The sequence below is a fragment of the Cucumis sativus genome, chromosome 5 (assembly GCF_000004075.3).
Source record: "Cucumis sativus cultivar 9930 chromosome 5, Cucumber_9930_V3, whole genome shotgun sequence".
NCBI lineage: Eukaryota > Viridiplantae > Streptophyta > Magnoliopsida > Cucurbitales > Cucurbitaceae > Cucumis > Cucumis sativus.
The window spans coordinates 16711580-16734037 of NC_026659.2; the positions used below are offsets into that span (position 1 = coordinate 16711580).

Genomic DNA, 22458 nt, shown 5'->3' on the forward strand with positions numbered 1-22458 from the left:
CCGAAGGAACTCGACACATTCTAAACTAATTGGCTTAAATCTTCGACTTTCTACGGGCTATTTTTGCTTCCACCAAGAGTTAAGAGTTCCCTACGCAAGTATTGATCCCGAAGGAACCCATCGCATTATGATCTAATCGCTTCAACTCACCTTCTTTCTACAGGAAATTGTTGCTTTCACCAAGAGTGAAGAGTTCCCTACGCAAATACTAATACGGAAGGAACCCGACGCATTTTGACCTGACCAACTTATCTTTCCTACTTTCTACAAGTTATTGTGGCTTCGGTCGAGAGTGAAGAGTTTCCTACGAAAGTTTGATCCTGAAAGAACCCAATGCATTATGACTTAATAGGCTTACCTCTCCTACTTTCTACCAGCTATTGTAGCTTCGACCGTGAGTGAAGAGTTCTGATGCAAGTTTTGATCCCAAACGAACCCGACGCATTCTAACCTAACAAGCTTAACTCTCCTACTTTCTACGGGCTATTGTAGCTTCAGGCAAGAGTGAAAAGTTCTCTACACAAGTTCTCTACTTTCTATGGGCTTTTTATTATAAGTGTAAAGAAATAGGTGTATGAATTGGATCGATGAACATTTTTTTGAATTTTTTTTAAGCTTAAAAGGATATTTATGGAACTTTCAATAATTCATCAATATTTTTTAAACAGAACTTTTCAATAGTTGATGATTATTTTTTAAACAAAACTTTAGCGACTTTCATCTAAAACCAAAGACAATGGTATTTTTGAACCGTTTTCGAAAGTTTAAGGGCATCTTTCAACTTTTAAAAGGAGACTTTTTTTGACACAAACCACTAGGGGTATTCTAACACTGACAACACTAACAACCCAGACTACCCATCCCAAATTTCGAGTATTATTACAAAATATGTTTTTTAACTTATGGATATGTTGAATTTTGATATTATGAAATTTTAGTAATTGATATGTGTGGTAAAAAAATTTAAGTGTTTAAGTTAATCAAGAATACACTCCATTTACAAGGAGTACAAGGAGTCCAAGTAGATATTAGTTGTGTTTAAAAAATTATGAAAAAAAAGTCCTATTTTAAAAAAAAGTACAATCAAGTGAAATGTTACATAAACTTCACAACATAGTTAATAAGATAACACAATATTACAAGATTTTGTTTACACGTATACATACATATACTAGTGGTTAAAGTAAGATTAGATTTGAATGTATATTTAAACGAAAGTTATTGCCATTCAACTAGAGTAATAAAATAACTAAAGAGCTCAATAAATTACAACAAATGTGATGGTACTTTGACACCAGAAGCTCAACCATTTGAAGGAAAGTTCCAAACAATGGATAAAAGGAAGCATACTAAAACACAAGTAAAACAAGAGGATTATTTTTATTGTCTTCCATTATCTGAGAGTGGAATGCAAACAAAGCAATGCAAAAAGCACCATTCAAGACATCTGACTGATTTATACAAAGTGTAAATAAGACACCAATACAATGTTGAACATTCTCCAAAACAAGATGCAACATACACATCATTCATTTGGCTATTCAACGGGAATATGTCACGTTTTTTGCCATAATTATTCTTGTTTCATGTTTGCCCACGATGGCAGGACAAGACTTTCAGGTAAAGCAAATCCTGGTTTTCCAATGTCAAAAGGCCTTGGCCGCTTGCAGGTAATACTTAGTTTTCCATTTTTAACCTTAAGGTTGCACTTTATGTTTAAATTGTCCATCCGAACATCTTTTTTTTTCTTTTTCTTCTTTCCTTCGGGTAATAAAGAATAGTGACCTTGAAGAATTAAGAGAATTGGGGTCCGGCACCTTTGGCACTTTTTACCATGGAAAATGGAGGGGACTGATGTTGCTATATAAACGAATCAATGAGAGGTGTTTTGCTGGGAAACCTTCTAAACAAGATCGCAAGGTTGTTCATTTTAAGCAACTGGCTTTTCTTTTCTTTTGTTATTCGTGTATTTTTCTTTTTGTTCCTTGACTCAAGTCCTTTTTGTTGTTTTATATTTACCAGTGAGAAGATTTTTAGAATGAAGCAATTAAGTTTGCTGATTTGCACCACCCAAATGTGGTACTTTTTATGGTGTCGTGCTTGATGGGCCTGGGAGATCTGTGGCCACAGTAACAGAATATATGGCCAATGGTTCGCTCAAAAATGCTTTGTTGAAGAATGAAAAGTAACAATTGTTCTCATTTTTCATACGTTTAATTTAATTTGTTAGAAGTTAGTTGCAGTATAATGTATCTTCACCCTTAGATTAAGCATAAATACAATTGATGCAGGAGTCTTGAAAAGTGGAAGCGCCTCTTGATTGCTATGGATGCGGCTTTTAGAATGGAACACCTGCACAGAAAGAATATTGTGCACTTTGATTTTGAAAGTGATAATCTACTGGTCAATCTTCGAGATCCTCATCACTCAATATGCAAGGTTTGTGTATTACTGATAATAGCAGAATCATCATTGTAGTGCATTCCATTTAGTTAAACTCTTGATTTGATTTTTAAACAAAACAGGATGATAACCAATTTTTATAGTTATTGTTGTAATTAACACAATTAATTGTCAAATAAAAAATGTATTTGACTATTAACATTTTTTTGTTTGACTAATTATAGTATGTTTTAAGAAGAAAATAAGCTTGGCTTGTCTTAGATATACGGGATAAAGTAATGTTTTTAACTAACAAATGCCTTAAACCAGCAATGGTCTCAATCTCCTCCCAAGACCTCTCAAAACCCTTACTCTCTAATCAAATGTTCCATTAAAAAAAAATCTAGTGAGATATTTCACAACCTTGATCACATAAGACAACAATCTCTATTTCAAACCAAACTAACTCTAAAGGGCTCGACAAAAGTTGAAAATCAAGGTAGCAAACTGCGATCTCTAAAGGATACGATGTGATCTAAAGGAATGCTCCTGTGCTATAAATGCATGGGTGCAGTCCAAACACAAAGGAAGATTGTCCCTATATATAATAACTTTTTATAGGAAGCATTTTTGAAGTGTTAACTCATCTATTTCCAACGGGCTATTCCTACTTCGACCAAGAGTGAAGAGTTCCTTACGAAAATTCTGATTCCGAAGGAACTCGACGCATTTTGACCTAACCGACTTAACTTTTTGAGTTTCTACATGCTATTTTTGCTTCCTCCAAGAGTTAAGAGTTTCCTACGCAAGTATTGATTCTGAAAGGAACCCGACGCATTCTTATCTAACTGGTTTAACTCTTCTACTTTCTATTGGAAATTGTTGCTTCAACCAAGAGGGAAGAGTTGCCTACGCAAATTCTGATACCGAAGGAACCCGATGCATTCTGATCTAACCAGCTTTACTCTTCTACTTTCTACATGCTATTGTTGCTTCAGCCAAGAGTGAAGATTTCCCTACGCAACTTTTGATCCTGAACGAACCCGACGCATTCGGAGGTAGGGAGCTGATTCCTAAGAAGTTGGTTAGTGTTCTTGTTCTGATTTTTTTACCTTCAGTTAACTACGTTGTTTCTGAAGAAATTAAAGTTATGGGATGTGATGCATGTTGGTAGGGAGCTGAATCCTTTCTTAGGAACGTTTTGGTGAGCATGGAGGCTGTTTATTTGAGTCGGAAGCCCACTGCAAAATCTGTTTTGGAGTTTGGTCGATCTGTTCATGATGATACAAATTTGTTATGATCATATTGCATTTTGAAGTTTTGGGGTATTTTTCTTCCATTTCTTTTCTACTTCCAATTTCATTTTCAATTTCTGCTTATTTTTTATTCTTTCTTATGTATATTATTTTCTAATGGTCACAAGTTGTGCAATGTCTTTCTTTTAAGTCATTGGCTACTTTGTAAAGAGAAAAACAAAGTTAACTATATCATCATTCTACTCTTTCTACCCCATTTCCATAAAGAAGCAAGAAACCAGCTAACAGGCAGATTGAACTTGCTTAAAGACTCAATTGGCCATTTAGTCTGTCGAGATTTAACATTCTGTCATTGTTGTCGTTGCCCTTAAATCTCCTCACAATCTCTTTTTTCTTCCAACAATCATTAAGAAAAATCTGTGTAAACTGAACCCCATGTCTTCCCTTCTCTTCCCACCGACGAGAATTTTTCCCACTCTCCACTGCAAAACCCATTTTGGAGCTTATTCGATCAGTTCATGTTGATACAAATTTTTCCGAATCGTAATGCATTTGTAACTTTTGGAGTATTTTTCTTCCTTCAGTTTGTTTTCTACTTTCACTTTCAATTTCAATTTCTGCGTATTTTTTATTCTTTTTTATGTATATTGCTTTCTAATGGTCATTTGTGGTGCAAATTCTTTCCTTTAAATCATTGGTTATTTTGTAAATAGAAAAACAAAGTGAACCATGTCATCGTTCTACTCTTTCTATAACATTTCCATAAGGTTTATTTTGCAGTTATCGTTGGTTAGAGTTGTTCTGTTTTTTTCTGCTCTGATTTCATTGCATTGTTTTGAAGAATTTAAAGTTATGGGTTGTGATGATCCTTTCTTAGAAACGGTTTGGCATTCCTAGAGACTGCTTATGTGAGTTGGAATCGCACTGTTAAATCCATTTTGGAGCTTGTTCGATCTTTTCATGGTGATACAAATTGGTTATGATCATATTGCACTTGGAACTTTTGGGGTATTTTTCTTCCTTCCATTTTTTTTTTCTACTTCCAATTTCATTTTCAATTTCTGCATATTTTTTATACTTTCTATTGTATATTGTTTTCTAATGGTCATTTGTGGTGCAATGTCTTTGATTTAAGTCAATGGTTATTTTGTACGTAGAGAAACAAAGTGAACTATGTCATCGTTCTACTCTTTCAACAACATTTCCATAAAGTAGCAAGAAAACAGCTAAAGATCAAACTGCCTAAATGAACTTCTAACATGTTGATACAGAAAGTTAAATGAACGAGAGGGAGATGGGAAAGGGCAGGCAGTTTTTAGTAAAAGGAAGGGCCTGCAATACTCCATGAGAGATAGGGGAAGCAGAAGGCTCATGATCCTTTTCTGGTTTTAATTGTAGTATTTTTAATTTTGTTTATTTGTGTTTTGGAGTAGGAGGGTTTCTTTGTTTGTTGTTTGTAATTTCTATGTAATTTTCTTTTTATTGTAACATTGAGTTTCAAATATCAATATAATAGAAACACCACATCTGTGTTCTATCAAGGTTGTATGTTCAAAAGTGAGTAGATAGTTGAGGAGGTCCTTATGTTCAAAAGTGAAGTGAATTCTAGGTGATACAATATAAAATTTATCTTAACCCATCAGCTTAAGCTTTTGGGTGATTAAATGGTTTAACAATAATATGATTTCAAAGTAAAAATCAAGTGGAGAGGACACAAAGGCTAGTATTTTAGGTAAAGGTGAACAAAGGTTCTTTATTCAATTTATAATGCTGGGCTGTAGAACATAATTATGGTTGAAGTTGGAATCGTACTCTACTTCATTTGTACAATGTACTCTACTCCATTTGTACAATGTACTCTACTTCATTTGTACAATGTATTATACTTCATTTGTACAATGCATTCTACTTCTATTGTACAATGCATACTAATTAAGTTGAGTCAACATTGTTAAATAAAAAAAGCTGCTTGATGTTGGTTGAGTCAACAATCAATTCTTTACTGTAACTAATGTTGAAGTTGTGTTTGTATTCTGTGATGAACTAGATGGATGGGCGTGGGATTGACTCATTAGCAAGATTTTACCTGTATTTTGGATATACTCAAAAAGAAGAATTATCATTCCCAGCCAAAAAGTTGAAAGCATTTTGGTTTTCACCTCCCTCCATTTCTAATGCTGCTGATGATGGTGATGGAGTCAATGGACCTCTGCCAAGAGTGTTCATATCACAAATTCTCGTGGATTAGTTGAGTAAATAAACTCAAGGTGCGTTTCACCAAATTCTCGATATGCAAAAATCTGAATATATTTTTTTCCTGAAATTTGGCTACAACCTGTATCTTGGTGCTGCAGTAAGTGTATTGTTTTTTTTTAAACACAAACTACTAGCATTTTTATTATTGAACTGATGAACAAAAATTCAGACAAACTAATCATTTACCTCATTTTTCCCTCCTCTCAAAATACATCATGGAAAGAATAAAACAAACACAAAATCAATAACATGAGGCAAACCACAGTTTGAACCATGCACAATGCTCTCTCTTTCTAGACTTTTAATGCACGGTCATTCTGTTTTCCGGCACTGGTTGTAAAGCAGTTCTCACTTTCACGCCACCTCCAACAACTTTTGTGTTGATGTTATTATTTTCCATCTTCTTATGGTTAAGTTGGAGTTTTTCCTTGAACAACTTCCTCAGCTGCCTTAGGCTAGTATTATCATTCTTCACCACTAACTGAATGAACTTTGCTTTGTTCTGTTCTTTTTCAGCTTCTTCTTCCTCAGCATCTGGGTTGTCCATTAGCAAACTAATGGTTTGTTCTTCAACGGGAGATTTGGCTTCTATTGTTGGCCTAGGGAATTGGTTTGCCAATGATTGAACTGCATTGTTGTTGGAGGATGTGATAGTGATTTCCACCAAAGCTTCCTCACATTGAACAATGGCATTTGGGATTTCTGGTTGTGAGTCGATAGCTTCGACAATTATGTCTTTCGGAAGAGTTTCTTCTTCCATTTTCCATTGGATCTTGACATCAACCAAATCATCAGAAACATTCTCGGGGAACTCCTCCGTGGACTTATTGATAATTGTATCATCTTCTTCAGCTTGAACGGAACTTTTCTCCATTTTTGTTTCCTTCTTGTCTCCTTCAATGTCAGCATTTGATGCTACATTTCCAGTTGAGGGATCTGATCATTTTCATCTTGATCGTCTTTCACTTCCAAAGATTCTTCATCACTGCTCAAGGCATCATCTCCATCAACTTCAGTTTCTTCTTCCACATTTTCATGGGGAAGAGACAGTTCTTCAGCAGAGTTATTCACGTGTGTTTTCTTCTTCAACATCTTCTTCAATTTTATGTTCCAATTCACAGGTAGACTCATTTTGTTGAGATTCAAATCCCATACCAAATTCTTCTGCAATGCTCGATTTGTGAACTTCAGTAACATCCAAGTCTTTAGTAGGCAGAGAAGATTTGTCAGATTCATTGATTTCCTCAGCAGAAATCTCCACAAAATCATCATCTTTCGAAACTTCATTTACTTTTTCATCTTCAGAGAAGCATTGCACATCCGAGTTAGCATGAGGTGCCTCTGTTTTAGAATCATCAACGCTCTTTGCACTAATTACATTTTCATCAAAAGATTTTAACAAATCATCAAGAACCATTTTTGGTTCCTTCTCTGAGAGTGCAGTAAGTGTATTGTTAGCAATGTAGTAGGCATAAGGTAGGAACAGGATGCATTTTGTGTTTTATCCATCTAAGTTTTTGGTTTATGCAACAAAACCTTAGCTTGAATTACAACTTCATATCATTTTTCCTACTGCATTCAGGACATAATCAGAAGATACACTGAATGTTCTTGCATTGGGAAGAAGCATGCTGCTTTGGCTGGTTCTTTGGGTTCCTTCACATGGGAAAAGCCTTCACATTCAGAGTTTGAGCAATTAGCAAGGCTATTATTCTCCCATGACTCTGAAACTTATGTTATTTAGTTCACCATATTATCGTCGATAATTAACCAAATTTCATTTCTGAATTGCGATTTGACCAAGAATTTGAAAACAAAAATGCATATTGTTTTCTTTTTTATTCTTTTCTATTGCGTTTCATTTTCTATTGGTCATTTGTTGTGCAATGTTTTCTTCTTAAGTCATTGGTTACTTTGTAAAGAGAAAAACAAAGTGATTTATTTCATCGTTCTACTCTTTCTACAACATTTCCGTACAAAAACAAGAACACTGCTAACAGGTAGATCAAACTTTGCTAAAATTCGTTTCCCTTCTTGGAAGATATTCGTCCATGCCTAAACCTGCAGCTGGAAACTGATTGTTCTCGATCATGTCCAGTGCTGAACCCCCAAATGGATTGGAAGGATCAAGGGTGAAGGTTTATTTTCTTCTTATCGATGGTTAGAGTTTTTCTTTCGTTTTGTTCTGCTTTGAGTCAATTCCATTGTTTTTTAAGAATTTAAAGTTATGGGTGTGATGATCCTTTGTTAGGAACGTTTTGGCAAGACTGGAGACTGCTTATCTGAGTCGGAATCCCACTGCAAAATCATTTTGGAGCTTATTCGATCAGTTCATGTTGATACAAATTTCTCTTGATCGTAATGCATTTGGAACTTTTGGAGTATTTTTCTTCCTTCCATTTATTTTCAACTTTCAATTTCATTTTCAATTTCTGCGTATTTTTTATTCTTTCTTATGTATATTGTTTTCTAATGGTCATTTGTGGTGCAAATTCTTTCCTTTTAAGTCAATGGTTATTTTGTAAATAGAAAAACAAAGTGAACCATGTCATCGTTCTACTCTTTCTACAACATTTCCATAAAGAAGCAAGAAAACAATAGTCTTTTGTGATTTAACATTCTGCCATTCGTGACGATACCCTTAAATCTCCTCACAATCTCTTTGTTCTTCCAACAATCGTTAAGAAAAATCCCTAGAAATCGAACTCCATGTCTTCCCTTTTCTCCCAACCGGCCATAATTTTTCTCACTCTCCAAACAAAATCGTTTCAACCTTATTCTACTTCACTACCCATTTCCAAAATTTTCATTTCCCTCGGAAATTCTTTGTCGATGTTGAAACCTGCAGCTGGGAATCGATTGTTCTCGATCTTGTCGAGTGCCGGTTCTAATGGATTGCAAGGATCAAGGGTTAAGGTTTATTTTTTAGTTGTTGTTGTTTAGAGTTGTTGTTCTGTTTTTTTCTGCTCTAATTTCATTGCATTGTTTTTGAAGAATTTAAAAGATATGGGTTGTGATAATCGTTGATAGGGAGCTGAATCCTTTGTTAGGAATGTTTTAGTGAGCATGGAGGCAGTTTATCTGAGTGGGAATCCCACTGCCCATCTTTTTTGGGGCTTGTTCGTTCGGTTCATAATGATACAAAGAACTTTTTGGGTATTTTTCTTCCTTCCATTTTTTTTCTACTTCCAATTTCATTTTCAATTTCTTGATTGAGCATTCAATTTCAGGAAATGCACTGTATACTGTCAAAAGCAAATTTCAGTTGGCAAGTGGTTTGGAATATCAGAAAAAAGTAATTGTATAGTTTATAAGGTAATTTTGAGGTGATTTAAGAAAAATTGGTTGTTCGGCAATCAATTTTTCTACACTACCTTGACTCTACCTTAATAGAGGACATGTGTGTCTTCTAGTTTCACATTAGTTGGGTCTTTCTTTTCTATTGCATATTATTTTATGTTGGTGATTCGTTGTGGAATGTGTTTGTTTTAAGTCATTGGTTACTTTGTAAAGAGAAATACAAAGTGAATTATTTCATCGTGTACTCTTTCTACAACATTTCTGTAAATAAGCAAGAAAACTGCAAACAGGGAGGTGAAACTTTCTTTAAAATTCAATTGGCCATTTCTTCATTTTTGATTTAATATTTGTGTCATGACCCTTAAATCTCCTCACAATCTCTTTGTTCTTCCAACAATCATTAAGAAAAATCCCTCGAATCTGAACCCCATGTCTTTTCTTTTCTCCTCACCAGCTAGAATTTTGCCCACTCTCCAAACAAAATCTTTTCAACCTTATTTTTCTTTACTACCCATTTCCAAAAATTTGATTTCCCTCCTCGAAAAATCTTCGTCCATGCAGAAACCTGCGACTGGGAGCTGATTGTTCTCAATCAAGTCCAGTGCTGAACCCCCAAATGGATTGCAAGGATCAAAGGTTAAGGTTTATTTTTTTGTTATCGTTGGTTAGAGTTTTTGTCTTTTTTTTTCTGCTTTGAGTTAATTCCATTGTTTTTGAAGAATTTAAAGTTGTGGGTTGTGCTGATTCTTTCTTAGGAACGTTTTGGAAAACCTGGAGACTGCAAATCTGAGACGGAATTCTACTCAAAATCCGTTTTGGAGCTTGTTCTATCTGTTCATGGTGAATCAAGTCCGTTTTATTCTGCTTGCATTTCATTTTGAATTTTTGCATATTTTTTGTTCTTTTCAATGTATATTGTTTTCTAATGGGCATTTAGTGTGCAATGTCTTTCTTTTAAGTCATTGGTTACTTTGTAAAGAGGAAAAAAATTGAACTATGTCCTCGTTCTACTCTTTCTACATCAGTTCCATAAAGAAGCAAGAAAACTGCTAAAATAGGCTGATCAAACTTCCCTAAACATTGAATTGGCCATTTAGTCTTTTGGTATTTAACATTTTTCCATTCTTTTTGTTTCCCTTAAATCTCTTCATAATCTTTTTGTTCTTCCAACAATCATTAAGAAAAATCCCTGTAAGTCGAACCCCATGTGTTCCCTTTTCTCCTCACCGGCCAGAATTTTGCCCACTCTACAAACAAAATCATTTCAACCTTATTTTTCTTCACTACCCACTTCCAAAATTTTCATTTCCCTATGAAAATATTTTTCGATGCCGAAACTTGCGGTTGGGAACCGATTATTCTCTATCATGTTCAATGTTGAACCTCCCAATGGATGGCAAGGATCAAGAGTTAAGGTTGATCTTTTTGTGATTGTTGGTTAGAGTTCTTGTTCTGTTTTTCTGTCTTGATTTAATTTCGTTGTTTTTGAAGAATTTAAAGTTATGGGTTGTGATGATCGTTTGTGCGTGTGCGAACATGTTGATATTTTTTAGTGATGAGATTCTTCCAATTTTAAAATAATAATTTCGTTATCCTGATGTTTAAGCCATTAATGTTATTTTGAGATAAAAATAGCGAACAAGTTGATATTGTTTAAGCCATTATGTTGAGATTCTTAAATTCTGAAAAATAATAATTTTGTTATTTTGAAATTCAAATTCAATTGGGTTATTTTAAAATTAGTAAGATTGAATAAAGTTATTAAAATATTGAATCAATTAGTTGAGTCCCAAGATATTAAAAAAAAGTTGCAATATGGATTGATGTATATTTTTCAAGTAAAAATTAATTAAAAGCTAATAAATGACATAAATTAATTACAACGTAGAAACTAAATAATTACAGTTGGAGAAGGTGGATATTTTGTAAAATACCATGCACGTGCAAAAAATGTTATTTGCTAAAATTCAAAAGAAAAAATAGTTTTTCCATTTTTTAAAATAACCTAAGAAAAGTTGTTATATCTCTTAGGACAAAGAGTGTGGATCTACAGGTCCATATTCGACTTATTTTTTGTTGGTAAAATTGCATAAAACCGCATTATATTGAAATAATGACACTCTTAAACCAATATTAATAGAAATTATAATTTAATTAATGTTTTTAAGTCAAATGAACATGATTTTTACTCCTAAACATAATTATTGTAATTGTTTTTTAATCTTAATTCATTTACACATCTTTGTGCATATGTGTGCGTGCGCGTGTGCGTGTGGGTGAGTGTGCGTGTACGCTAGCGTGTGCATGTGTATGCGCATGTGTTTGTGTGTGTGTTTGTGTGTGTGTTTGTGCGTGTGTCCGTGTGTGCGCATGTGCACGTGTGTGTGTGTCTGTGTGTGCTCGTGTGCGCGTGTGCTTGTATACGAACAAGTTGATATTTCTTAATGTTGAGTTTCTTTCAATTTTAAAATAATAATTTAATTATTTTGATATTCAAGTCATTAATATTATTTTGAGATAAAGATAGTGAACAAGTTGATATATTTTAATTTTGAAATTCAATAACATAATTGAGATTATGAAATTCTGAAAAAATAATAATTTTGTTATTTTGAAATTCAATTTGGCTATTTTGAAATTCAAATTCCATTATATTATTTTAAAATTCAAATTCAACATGCGTGCGTTCGTGCGTTTGTCCATGTGTGTGTGTGCGGGTGTGTGTGAGTGTGCGTGCGTGTGTGCGTTCCTACATGTGGGTGTGTGTTCGTGTGTGCGAACAAGTTGATATTTTTTAATGTTGAGATTCTCTCAATTTTAAAATAATAATTTAGTTTTCTTGATATTCAAGCCATTAATATTATTTTGAGATAAAGATATCGAACAAGTTGATATTTTTTAATTTTAAAATTCAATTAAGGTTATTTTAATACAAAATCTATCGTTGAGATTCTCAAATACTATTAAATTATAATTTTGTTATTTTGAAATTCAAATTCAATTTGGTTATTTTGAAGTTAGTAAGATTGAATAAAATTATTAAAATGTTGATTCCCAAATTATATAAATTTGGTTACACTAGAAGAAATTTGCCATTCAATATCGGTTTAAAATCGACATTAATGATCTTTGGTGTCAGTTCGGAACTGACATCTATGCTAGCGTTATTAAAGGCCTTTAATGTCGTTTTTGCTTTGATGTCGGTTTAAAAACGATATCAAATGCATCAGTAATGTCGGTATGGTCATTGATGTTGGTTTAAAACCGACATTTTTTATGGTGCTATTGTTGACCTTTAGTGTCGGTTTGCCTTTGTTATCGTTTTTAAACCGACATTAAAGTCTTGTTTTTGGATCTATTTTTACAAAAAAAATATATAATTATTGCATTATTGTTCATTTTTTATAAACTGACATTAGATACGTGTAAATAAATATTTTTTTCTCACACCAACAAATCAATAAAATTAATATTATTTTAGGAACTACAATATTTTTCTTTTACATTTGTATATAGAAAATGAAATCTTAATATTGCGTTTGTATATACATTCTATAATAATACATGAAACTAGATCCTAATACAAGACTTAAATAAGAAATCTTAAACGCTTTCACAATCTTCAACTTCAACAATTGCTTCCATCTACTTAGCTTAGCTTGGCTGGCTATCTAAGACCAAAATATACTTTACAACCTGGGGAAGAATAAATCTAGAATTTGCAAAATTAGTACATATTATTTAAAATCAAACTAAACAGACTGCAATGTAAATGTGGAAAATTAAAAATTACCACAAAGTTTCAGTAGAGTAAATAATGTAGCAGCAACAAAGAAGACAATTGAAATGGCAACCCAAAAGTGCTGCAAAAATAAAGAAGAAAATAAGCTTTGATCAAACAACTCATTAAGAAGAAGAAAATAACCTAATTTGGTTCTTCAAAGATCTATAAGAAAAAGAGGAATACAACTAAAGAATAATTATACCTTCCTCGACTCTTACTTCAAAGCAAATTTTGAATGTTCAATTTAGCAATGCTAGTCTATAGGCTTCTTACTCTTAATTGTATAAATTTACCCATCAATAGCAAGATTGTTTTTATAGATAAAGTTAAACAATGGAGATGATAAATAATCTTACAAACTCCTATTGGATCGTTTTTCTTTTCAAATGAAAATAGTTAATTTATTTCATTTATGGAAGGTGAAAATCTCAAATATATAGTAAAAGAACATGGAATATAAGGAAGCCCATAAAAAGAAGAGACTCCACTAGCTAGGTATTGATCAAAGATAAATATATGGATAAATAGATGCAACCTACAAATATATCAAAACAGACTAATACTCAAACTAAACTAAAGAAAACAAAAACATTTACTACTAAAAGATAAAATAAAACACAATTCAAAACAATTAATTACCAAGATTGATCTCAATCGAAAACCAAAACGCATCACATTATGAAGATATTGTGCTTCACATAACACTCCAAATAGCTATACCAAAATTACTTACTCTACATTTTCCATTTTGGCAAATCCACCCACAAGAATGCTAGTTACCAAGCTCATTTCTATGCCTTCTCTTCTTTCATTTTGCTAACAAAAGATAGTATGAATAAGGCTGCACATTTGAAAAAATAAAGACAATTAATAATCAATAATGCTACCTAGCAGTCACAAGTTAACAATCAAATGAAGAAACCCAAGGATTTTTGCGGCGGAAGCACGATGAAGATTGGTTGCCGTTCGCGATCTAGGGTCACAGATTGAGAAGAGAAGAAAATTAGAAACCAACTTAGAGAGAAAGAAAAGAAAAATTGATAGGGAAAGAGTAGAGTAAGAAAGAGAGGAAAAATTTAGTTTTTAAAACCTAACAATTTTTTAAAAAGAAATTAAAAATAGGGGGTCATTAATGTCAGTTTTTACAAAATACAAAAAATTAAAAAAAAATAAAACTGGCTGATCATTAATGTCGATTTAAAAACGACATTAAACCCTTATCATTAATGTCGGTTTGATCCACCTTTTCAAAAACGACAATAAAGACAATTTTTCATTTTTTTCACCTGACACTACAACCCAGATTTGTTGTAGTGTTATTATGGGTTGATGTATCTTTTTCAGATAAAAAATGGTATTTGCTAAAATTCAAAAGAAAAAGTTGTTTTGTCATTTTTTAAAATGACCTATAAAAACGTTATTATATCTCTTATGACAAAGAGTGTGGATTTACTAGTCCATATTTGACTTGTTTTTTGTTGGTAAAATTGGATAAAATCGCATTATATTGATATAATTACACTAATGACACTCTTAAATCAATATTAATAGAAATTATAATTTAATTAATGTTATTAAGTTAAATGAATATAGTTTAAAAGTCATTCTAAACACAATTAATGTAATTGTTTTTTAAATTTAATTCATTTTCACATCTTTGTGCATATGTACGTGTGTGCGTGTGTGTGTGCATATGTGCGAGTGCGCGTTTGCCCGTGTGGATTGATGTGCGTGTGTATGTGCGTGTGCGTGTGTGCATGTGTGCATGTGTGTGTAGATGTGTGTGTGCATGTGTGAATGTGTGCGTGCGTTCATGCGTGTGTTCGTGTGTGTGCATGTGCATGTGCTTGTGTGTGTGTGCGTATGCTTGTGTGTGCGTGTGAGAGTGTGCGTGTGCCCATGTGGGTGTGTGGGTGTGCGTGTCTGTGACTGCACATGTGCCCGTGTGGGTGGATGTGCGTGTGCGCGTGCGTGCATGTGTGTGTGGATGTGTGCAAATGTGCATGTGTCCGTGTGGGTGGGTGTGCGTGTGTGTGTGCAAGTGTGTGTGTGTGTGTGTGCACGTGCGTTCATGCGTGTGTTCATGTGCGTGCATGCGCATGTGCCCGTGTAGGTGGGTGTGGGTGTGTGTGAGTGTGCATGTGCCCGTATGGGTGGAGGTGCGTTCATGCGTGTGTTCGTGTGTGTGCATGCGCATGTGCGCATGTATGTGGGTGTATACGTATGCGTGTGCGCGTGCATGTGCTTGTGTGTGCGTGTGTCTGTGTGGGTGTATGTGTGCTCGTGTGTGTGAGTGCGTATGTGTCTGTGTGGGTGAGTGTGCATGTGCGCGTGCGTGCATGTGTGTGGGTGTGTGGGTGTGTGTGTGTGCATGTGTGCAAGTGCGCATATGTTTGTGTGGGTGGGTGTGCGTATGTTCGTACATGTGTGTGTGTGTGTGCGCGCGTGCGTGTCTGGATGTGTGCGTGCGTTCATGCATGTGTTCGTGTGCGTGCATGCGCATGGGCGTGTGTGTGTGTGGGTGTATGCATGTGCGTGTGCGAGTGCACGTGTGCCAATGTGGGTGGGTGTACGTGTGCTTGTGTGTGTATGAGTGCACATACGCCCGTGTGGGTGCGCGTGCGTGTGTGCCCGTGTGGGTGAGTGTGCGTGTGCGAGTGCATGTGTGTGCACGTATGTGTGCGTGCGTATGTGTTCGTGTGTGTGCATGTGTATGTACGTGCGAGTGTGTGCATGCGCATTTGTGCGTGTGCGTGTGCTTGTACGCGCATGTGCGAGTGCGCGTGTGCCCGTGTAGGTGGGTGTGCGTGTGTGTGAGTGCGCATGTGCCCGTATGGGTGGACGTGCGTGTTTGCGTGCATGTGTATGTGGATGTGTGCATGCGTTCATGCGTGTGTTCGTGTGTGGGTGTGTGCGTGTGCGTGTGCGAGTGCGTGTGTACCCGTGTGGGTGGGTGTGCGTGTGTGAGTGCGCAGTGTGAGTGTGCACATGTGTGTGTGTTTGTGTATGCGTGTGCATATGTGTGTGTACACTGCCTTCACATGGATGTCAAAGAAGCAACCCATTGTTACTCTCTCTACGTGTGAAGCATAATATGTGGTTGCTACCTCATGTGTTTGTCATGTAACTTGGTTGAGAAATCTATTAAAGGACTTATGATATTGCCAAAAGAAGAGCCAACCAGAAGTTTTCATAGATAACAAATCAACAATTGCTTTGGCCAAAAACTAGTTTTCCACAACCAGAATAAAGCACATTGATACACATTATTATTATATTAGAGAGTGCATCAGAAGAAAGGAAGTATAGTTAGAGTGCGTGAAGACTCGTGATCCGGTAGCCAACATTTTCACTAAGCCTCTTAAAAAAGAAGAATTCACAAAATTGAGAGACCTGCTTGGAGTAACAAAATCAAGTTTAAGAGAGGATGTTGAAATATAAACTTGATTTTGGGTTTAACAATATTTAGGCATAGCCCAAATAAAAGCCAAATTTCTATAAAGTATTAATTACTACAATATTCTAGATAAATCAATTGTAGGAGATATTTAGAGAAGATTGAAGATACATTTAGAAAATATAAGAAATGAGTGTAATTGTAAAGAATATTCTAGAGAGTCATTTGTAACCGTTAAATAAAGAATGTGTTGGCAAAATCCTAGCCATTCATTTAGGAGTGACAACTAGGATAAATAAGAGGGATGTCCTACGACTTGTATTAAGTCAAAAAAATAGAAGTGTCTAATAACACAAGTAGCCTCTTATCTCAATTCTCTCTTCCAAATTTCCTCCAACCTCCAAAAATCCTTTCCAACAGTGTATCATTGTATGAGTTAGTAGTAGTAGAAAGAGGAGGGCGATATTTGTTGGCTTCATCCCGTCTTTTAGGCTTATAGAAGGTAGTTTGGGAGGGGTGTCAACTAAAGTTGATGCCAAATCTTTGTTTTTGGAGGCATAAAAAAATGATGAAATTGTTAAGCAACTCTTAGAAAACAATACAATTTGACATTTTATAGTTGAGGAATTGATCTGAAGATTGATAAGCTTATTTGCTTGGACTAAAAAAGTTCGTTTAATTTTTAAAAAAAATGAAAATGGCTACAATTAGGTTTTTCTCCCAGCGTTACTAAAGTTTGATTGAAATGCCTTTAGATTTAAATTTCTAAATGGTTTGTTGAATTAGTGTTCAATTATCTCATAGGTTAACTTTCGCTCTTACTATTGATGCGTGACTACAATTGGTATATGTGTGAAAGTGAAACTTAAACCTTTCCTTCACTAGAAGAAATATGGGCTTTAGTGTCAGGTGAAAAAAATGAAAATCTGGCTTTAATGTCATTTCTTAAAAGACGGATCATTAAAGTCGGTTTTAAATCGACATTAATAATATTTCCATTTTTAATTTTTAAATTTTTTTATTATTATGTGAAAACTGACATTAAAGACCCTTCCCCTTTTTAATTTCTTTTTAAATTTTTTTAAGTTGTAAAAATTAAATTTCCCTCTCTCTCTTACTTTACCCATTCCTATCAAAATTTTCTCTCTTGATTTCGAATTTCCTTCTCCCTTCTCTTCTCATTCTATGACTTAAAACTCATCGTCGTCTTTGTGCCCATAATTCATCCCAATCGTCGTCGTGGCTAAAAATCTTCCTTCAAGTCTTTCCCAGTTGCCATCGTGCTTCGGCTATCGAGAAACGCCTCTATTGTGCTCAATCATCTTCGACCATTCGCAGTCGCCCATAACTCTTCCTTCAAGTCTTTCCCAGTCACAGTCGTCGTCGTGCTTCCACCGCAAGAGTCCCTCGTGTCCAATCATCTTCGAATCCACCACCATAGCCACCACCGTGCCCAACCATTGCAACCATCGCGTGCCCAGCCGTCATCTTTGGCTAGCACAGGGCAGACCAAGACAGAGGGCAACTCAACCCGTGAATACCAATCTGGTATTACTTCATCAGACATTGGACGAAAGGGAGTGGACTACAGAGGCCCTTTCGAGCCTTCTTCTGGAGGTTCAAAGAATTTTCATACGCTTTTTTTTTAGGCATCAAAATAGATCATTGAATCAATCTTTAGTAGGTTCTAATTTCTGTTGTCTGCTTTTTGTTATTAACATATTGGTATGTGGATTTAGTTGGTAAGAAAATGTAATGGTAAATAGAGAGTTGATTTGGAAGATATGAAGAGGAAGTGGGCAGTGGGTTAATGGAGATTGGGGTTTAAAGGTAAAGAAGGAAAGTACCAAAGAGAGTGAAGAAATGAAATAGTGAATGATAAATATAAAAGGTAACTACAAATAAGAGAAAGGGAGAGATTTAGTTTAGCATTGTTTGGAAATTGGAATGTAATATTCGCTTCTCAATTTTCCTCAATTTAATTTAGGATTAACTTTTGAGACATTTTTCACTGACTTCGTGTTATTAACATATTGGTATCTGGATTAGTTTGGTAAGAAAATGTAATGGTAAATAGAGAGTGTTGATTTGGAACTTATGGAGATGTAGTGAGAAGTGTGTTAATGGAGATTGGGGTTAATAGGGTGAAGACTAGATTTATATTAATTGTTCGACTATGCTTCTTCTTTAATGCTATATGTAAGAAGACAGTTGGTTTATCACAATTAAAAGGAATGCAAGAAGATGTTGTTGTCACTCTATGCCTATTAGAGAAGTATGTTCCACCATCATTTTTTACCATTAATGGTACACCTTGTTGTGCATCTCATAAGAGAAATTGAGTTATGTGGACCTGTTCATCTAAGGTGGATGTATCCTTTTGAACGATACATGAAAGTTTTGAAAAATTATGTGTGAAACAGAAATCGACCAGAAGGATGTATGGTAGAAAATTATATTGTTGAAGAGGCTATAGAGTTCTGTTCAAAATTTATGGTGGGTGCTAGCACTATTGGACTAAACTCATCTGTAATAAAAGCAGATTCAAACGTGGATAGATCATTATCAGCTTCTTCTTTTATCAGACCAATTAAGGAGCAGTTAGATCAAGCTCATCTTTACGTTATTCAAAATGTAAACGAAGTTCTACCATACATTGAGTACATTCTAAATCCTATCTATTCTCATTTTACATAAGTTGGTTATGTAATTACCTAATAATTTTGTTATTTCTGACAGAAAAAATATGGAGAGTTTGTGTAAGCTTAACTCTGGTAAATATAGAAGTAAAAAATGGATTCAAGAAGAGCATAATCGAACATTCAGTCGGTGCTTGTCCACACGGGTAATTACTAGAACCATACACTTCCATGTTTATTTTAGATCTAAACTAATCAGATCCAATATATTTTGTAGGTTGCCCTCGCTCTCGAAGTTCCTAAAAATTCCATCATGCCTTCCTTAAGATGGATAGCTCATGGACCTTCTCCACATGTGGCTACATATTCTAATTACATGATCAATGGTTATTACTACCACACAAAAAGACGTCGATGATATTAGGAGAGTTCAAAATAGTGGAGTTAGTATAACAACCACTACAATGCAAGTGTCTAGTTCTAAAGACAAAAACCCAGTCATATCAGATATGACATTTTTATGGCATAATACAAGAGATATGGGAGATTGATTACCATCAATTATCCTTTGTTTTATTTAAGTGTGATTGGGTTGATAATAGAAGTGGAGTCAAAGTGGACGAGCTTGAGTTTACCATTGTGGATCTCAAACGTATTGGACATAAATCAGACCCATTTGTTTTAGCCTCCCAAGCAAAACACATATTCTATGTGAAAGATTCTGCAAATCCTAAATGGTCAGTGGTTTTAACATCTCCACGTAGAACTATTGAAGAAGATTTCTTTGAAGATGAAATAGGAGATATGCTACTAGAGTGTGGTTATGGAGTTGTTCAAAAGATGCCCAATGTTGATACACCTCACGAGATTGATGATACAACTTCATCATATATTAGACATGATTGTGAGGGTAGATGGGTTGATAAGTAATAATTGTATAAATGTTTTATTAAGGTATGCCATTTACTTTTCTTTATAATAGATTTATGTCCAGAGATTGTAATTACTAAGCTTATTTTATGTCCTTACTTTGCTCACTAACGTGCTTACTAATACATATATGTTTTTTTTGCAGATTCATAGATTGAGGAGTCACATACTTAAGTGAGGATGAAAGAAAAATGATTCCCAAAGCAAGAAACAAATCATTTGTGCCATTTGGCCCAACGACTACGCCAGAGTTAGCATGTAAGAAATTCTGGGCAACGGTTGCCCGTTCAGTTTAATGAACATGGGCAACTTGTAAGAGCTATATCTAAGAAAATTCAAAGTTACATGTGTGTGTGTGTTCGACAGCAAATTCCTATCACATACAAATCTTGGAAAACAAGTTTCGAATGAGTTGAAAGATAAAATCTACGATTGTATATCGGTATGAATTCTATAATTACGTTTTTCTTACAATGTAGTTTGATTTCCCTAAGTCTAAATACTTTTTTCTTTTTTCTTGTGTAGATGTCGTTTGAGTTACATCCCAATGTTAGACATTCTATCCTAATGTCTGCATCAAGAAAGTATCGAACTTTCAAAACTACGTTAACTCTTCTGTATATACTTCCGTTTAAGGATCAACCATCATGTTTGTAGTTTCCTCCTAAGATCTATTCTCATATTAATCAAGAAGATTGGAAATCCTTTGTGGACGCTAGACTAACTGAAGAATGTGAGGTAAATAAATTTAATTACATGTTAACTTTAATGTTGGTTTGGTATGTAACTACAAACTAATTTTTTGTATAGGATTATAGTCGTATTCAAAGGGAAAGAAGATCAAAATGCATATACAATCATCACATTGCTAGTAAGGGATATGAAAATCCTGTCGAAGAATTAGTAAGTATTTCTAATTGAATGAAATAATTTATCTTAATATGTTTATCCTAATTAAATATATATCTTTGGTTGTATAATATAACGTGTGATCTTTCCTATCGTTCAACACTTTGGAAAGAAGCAAGAAAAGGAAAAAACAATGATTATTTTGATGATGCTACTCGAGATTGTGTCTCTCGAATCGTAAGTTTGCTTGCGATTTACTTATATACAATATTTAATCTTTTGTTAACTTAGTTAATGATGAATACTTGTGTTGTTCTATAGGATGCATTAGCTGAAAACACATAGAGATGAGGACATATTGACTGAATCATTGCGGCTCTAAGGAGCATGGTGGACGTGTACGTGGCATGGGTGGTTTTGTCTCTCAATCACTATATTTCAAGACAGTGAAAGGGAAAGAGAAAATTGCAAGTTCTCAAGTTGTAGAAGATGACTCAAAAAAGCAAAAGTTACAAAAAGGGTCATAATCACTTGAGAATCGTCCATCAGAAGTGTTAACATAGATCTCTATGCCGATGAGGATTTGGGCAACACACCTATGAACGAAGAAGTGAAGGTAATTAACTTTGTTGTCACTTTTAAAATTTTAATGTTTATAGGATAAATTGTTCTTAATGATGCTTTTAATACTTGTAAAGTAAACACCGTGCAAATTGGCTATAAGAACGATTAATAATATTGTTGCAATAGCAACCGTACTTGATGATAGCAATGGTGGTCCCAATGTTAAAATCTTGGTGGACTTGCTCACAGGAGGAGATTGTAGTTTACCTATTCCAGTGAAGGGCAAGATATAGACTTTAAATCAAGCATTAGGTAATATTGTTGAATGACCTCGTTGACTTGTTTATGTGCTATTGAAGCTTTGATATTTATTTGTGATTGTATTTTAGGTTTTGATATTATTTTGTTTGTGCTTGGAGCATTCAACCCCAAAGGATGTTCTGTATTCTTCAAATTACATAAATGTTAATGGAACCATTAAGCTCTTATATGGACATGTCGTGAACAATATGAAGGATGTAGATATGGTTCGCATCCTAATGAACGAGCTAATATTCGGTAAAAACAAATTCATTTATTTAGCTCGTTAGGACTTGCTCCATTATTGCAGCATGGTAGAAATAGGCTATATGTGCATCCTAGCATACATTACGTAAGTAAACATCTTTTACTCATCTTTATGTCCAATACTATAGCTATAGTTATTTTTGTTCCTTTTTAACTAAGGTTGCTTTTACTTAGATATCTTTGGGATGAATGTGATTGTGGAAGCAAGTTTTTTGTTATGACCAAGCAAAAATAACATCACATATCAAGGATCGTGATCTCCGATCCAGAAATTTTGCCAACCAGTTAGAAGCGGCTACCTTGCGAACAAATAGTTCTAATTCCGTATAATACTGGGTAAATAAATAAGATTAACACATTATTATGTTTTTCATTGAGGTTAAATGTATACTCACATTGAAGATGTTTATTGTAGTTTCATTGGATGTTGCATGTCATCGATCTTCGAGAGAACTGTGTTTATTGTAGTTTCATTGGATGTTGCATGTCATTGAAGATGGTGATACTAATTGGTTATGATCATATTGCACTTGC

The 22458-nt window shown here is 34.5% G+C and overlaps 3 long non-coding RNA genes across 4 annotated transcripts; 2 read left to right on the forward strand and 1 right to left on the reverse strand.

The window, feature by feature from the left end:
* The first annotated feature begins 1866 nt into the window (after window positions 1–1866).
* LOC116404032 lies at window positions 1867–3456 on the forward strand. The gene is made up of 4 exons (XR_004216966.1): window positions 1867–1920; window positions 2023–2185; window positions 2292–2439; window positions 3381–3456. It is a non-coding gene; the product is annotated as an uncharacterized LOC116404032 (long non-coding RNA).
* A 9263-nt stretch (window positions 3457–12719) lies between these two features.
* LOC116404089 lies at window positions 12720–13976 on the reverse strand. 2 transcript variants are annotated; one of them, XR_004217023.1, is made up of 3 exons: window positions 13866–13976; window positions 12988–13057; window positions 12720–12865 (listed from the first exon to the last, which is right to left on the reverse strand). It is a non-coding gene; the product is annotated as an uncharacterized LOC116404089 (long non-coding RNA). The 2 variants fall into 2 exon arrangements; XR_004217024.1 differs by having other exon boundaries at window positions 13712–13976.
* A 7354-nt stretch (window positions 13977–21330) lies between these two features.
* LOC116404058 lies at window positions 21331–21851 on the forward strand. The gene is made up of 2 exons (XR_004216985.1): window positions 21331–21409; window positions 21607–21851. It is a non-coding gene; the product is annotated as an uncharacterized LOC116404058 (long non-coding RNA).
* The last annotated feature ends 607 nt before the right edge of the window (window positions 21852–22458 follow it).